The sequence below is a fragment of the Hipposideros armiger genome, unplaced genomic scaffold (assembly GCF_001890085.2).
Source record: "Hipposideros armiger isolate ML-2016 unplaced genomic scaffold, ASM189008v1 scaffold_15, whole genome shotgun sequence".
Taxonomy (NCBI): domain Eukaryota; kingdom Metazoa; phylum Chordata; class Mammalia; order Chiroptera; family Hipposideridae; genus Hipposideros; species Hipposideros armiger.
In genome coordinates this window covers 2,329,468-2,333,068 of record NW_017731365.1, presented here as the reverse complement: position 1 = coordinate 2,333,068, position 3,601 = coordinate 2,329,468, and positions in this window count along the sequence as shown.

Sequence of the window (3,601 nt, the reverse complement as noted above, 5' to 3'; positions counted from 1 at the left end):
AGTGGCTCAGTTGGTTAAGAGCTCGCTCAAGAGTTTGAGCTCTGAGCAACAGCGGTTCGAGTCCAGCCCGAGCTGAGCAGCCGCTGAGCTACCAACAGGTAGCAGGATGGCTCAGCTAAAAATAAATAAATAAATAAATAAAGTGGATTGAAGGGCCTTTCGATCTTTTTCAATAATCTGGAACAGTTTGAATAACAGGAAGTTTCAGTTCCTTAGCATTTGGTTAGAACGTCTCCCTCTTAGGCCCACATATACTACATTTCTCAGCCCCACTAGTTGTTGGGGTACCATGTGACTGAGTTCTGGCTAATGAAATGGGGCAAAAGCAGTCCCCTTCTAGTCCTGGGCCATAAAACCTCCCATTTTCCATCTTCCTTGCTCTTTCTTTTTATGCAATGACCTCAGAAGCTATCTGTTGAAGATGGTGGAGACACAGGATGGAAGGAATATGGATTCTTACATTACCATTGAGAGACACCCACCAATGAGGAACACCTGTTTTGGTCTCTCTGTGCTTAAAAGATAAACTTCTATTGTGTTAAGCCCCTGAGATTTCAGGAGGAAACTTAGAGCAGCTGGTACTGCCTTATTAATACTGTAATCAACTGTAACACTATCTAGACATGCCATATTTCCAAGTCATAGGTTTTTAACAGCTTTGTTGAGATATAATTCATATATCATACAAGTCACCCATTTAAAGTACACAACTCAAAGGTTTTTAGTATATTCACAGAAATGTGCAACCATCATCACAGTCAATATAAAACATTTTCATCAGCTCAAAAAGAAACCCATATCATTTAGCTATCACACCCCCTAACTCCTGTACCCCACCCCTAACCCCCAGAAGCCACTTGAGGCTTCTGTGGCCCTTGTCCTTGTGTGTTCTCAGTAATGCCCTGTCCTTATCCTTTTCCTTTGCATCTGGGGATGTTTTTCCATCTTGTCCTTTGTACCTTTCACTTGATTTTTATACGTTCAGATCTACTATTTATTGCATCCAATGCAACTTGTAACTCACTACTGTATTTTTTGTTTACCACTGTCTCTTACCATGAATTGCTCCTTATTTAATAGAAGCAGTATTCTCTTGTACCTAAATAGAGCCTGAAGTACAAAGATTCTAATTTTGCCAGTAAAATCTACTGCTGAGGAAGGTTATATTCTGTCACATATTCATTCCGCAAATACTTACTGAGCACCTCCTATGTGTCTTGTGAGGTGCTAGAACTACAGGGACATATGACACAGCTTTTGTCCTCTCATCCTCCCTTCTCCTCTGCTGCACCTGTTTCCATAAACCCATTTTTCCCCCCTCCTGGTGGCTCCTCCTCGAATGAAGAGTCCTTTCTATAAATCTTGGGTCTTTGTTGGATGTGGGGATTGCCCTGGATCCCACAGGACCTTCAGACCCTGGTGGACTCTTCCTAAGGTGGGAGATGCTGGGGTATGTGGTGCCCAGCCAAGCCCTGGCCAATAGTCTCCAGGTGCTGGTTCCCCTCCTGGGGGGGACGCCTGTTCTAGTCCTGGCAACATGGGCCAGGAGCCTTTGAGTGGCTCTTCTCACTGGAGTTGGTTTCTGAGGCCCACTTTTGCTGCCAACAGGGTCCAAATGATTCTGAGGGGACCTCGACTGCCTTGCTCCAGAGGCTCCCCAGCGTCGCCCACGTCAGCATCGGAGGACAGCAAAGGCCAGTCATGAAAACCCCATCTGGGAGGCTGAGCCTCCACCAGCCCCTCGCTAATGGTAACTTAGTCTGTGTCCTGGCTAGAAACTGCTGCAAGGTCTGCTCCAGCACAGGCTTAGTTTCTTACGTTGATGCAGATGTTTTTCTATTTGTAGCGATTTCACTGGGTTTTCCTTGGATATTGGAAGGGGGAGGGCAGTAAATCACAGGTTTACTTTGGCCAATGGAGAAAAGGACACAGGAACGTGAGAAGGGAGGAGACAGCAGAGCCATGGACAGGGTGACAGGTGGCATTAAAGGGCATCCTTACCTCTGGCATGGCCACCCCTTGAGCCATCATACCTGGAAACCCTTAGATGCTATCTCTGGAGAGGAAGAAAGATAGGCCCAGAGAGGGACAAAACTGACCAGGCTTGACAGCCTGCAAGGTGGTGCAAAGCACCGAGCCTTGCCCTCTGAGGCTTGGGGGTGGGGTACAAGGGCCCCACCAAGTCCCAGGAGCCCAGCTCAGCACAGGGTCCACATGCTCCAGGTCACTTCCATTCCGTCAGTCAGCACCTGTTTAATCAACACCCACCATGCACCAGACATGGCGATTTGAGCACTGGGGGAGACAGTAATGCAGGAAGCAGAGCTTGCCTGTGGGGGAGACTAATAGCATGCAAAACAAATCAGTAGCTAGATAATGTATTTGATGACTACTGCCTTAGGATTGTTGCTTGTTAGTGTGGCCTCCTCAGTGTGAGGGGCCAGGGCTTGGGTGCTGAGTCCTCACAGAACGACTTGACCTGTGTGGTCTCATGTCATCCACAGCAACCCACCAGGCCTGGTAGGGGCAGTTATTCACCTTTCACAAAGGAAGAGACTGCCCTCCAGAGTCCACGTACCGCGCTGCTTGTTCCGGCATTTAAATCCTGCCACCCTCCCCAGCCTCATTCTAGCCCCTTCTGTGGCTCTCTAAAAGCCGAGACTCCCTCTGGTGGTTGGATGATGCCCGGGGCTGAGGCTGTGCTGGCTGAGCAGGGTAGGGGGCTTCACCTGGGGTCCTGTTTGGGGTGGGGGAAGGAGGCACTGGGCCAACAGGTGCTTCTGATCAGATGCAGGCGGAGGGTTTGAAATCCCGGTCCTTCACTTTTACCTAGCCTCTCTTAAGCGCCAGTATTCTCACCTGCAAAATGGGAGTATTAGCACACCTGTCTCATTGTTTTAACGAATATGAAGAATACAATGTGCTAAGCAGAGTGCCCCTCCCACACACACATAGTGACCTAATGATAGTTAATATCATTAACTAATGATAGTTAATAATAGTAACCTATTACTATTGTTTGTACCCGGTCTGTTTCCTAGTCTATAAAACAGGGATGGAAAAATCTTATCTATGCCAACTTCTTACAATGGTCATTCATTTAACGATTATTCATTGAGCAACTACTATAAGCAAGTACGTATAGTATTTTGGACTCCCTCACCTTGTGGCCGGCTCCTTTAGGGTAGGGGGTGGGACGTACACTCCCATCTGTGCGACCGCGGCCTGGGCTCTTAGCTTTGGAGGGGATGGAGTGCAGGGCTCCAAGCAGCGGACCGGCAGCGCCATCTAGTGGCAACACGCAGCGATGCCAGAAGATTTGTGCCTTGTGCCTTCCTGGGCTCTCAGGACTGAAAACTCAGGCTCACTCCAAGGGGTCACAGACTATGGAGAGCCAGGACCCCTTGCCAGAGCTAAAAGCCCCATCATGTTTCTGGGTGTTTCCTAGGCCCCAGGAGGATGGTAGGCAGGGCAGGGGCTGGAGCCAGACTCTGGGGTTGCTGGCAGAGCCTCTTGGCATACAACTTACTAAACTAGTCTGGCCTCAGTTTCTCTCATCTGAAAATTGGGTGATCACAAAATAAGTCCCTCCACACAGAGA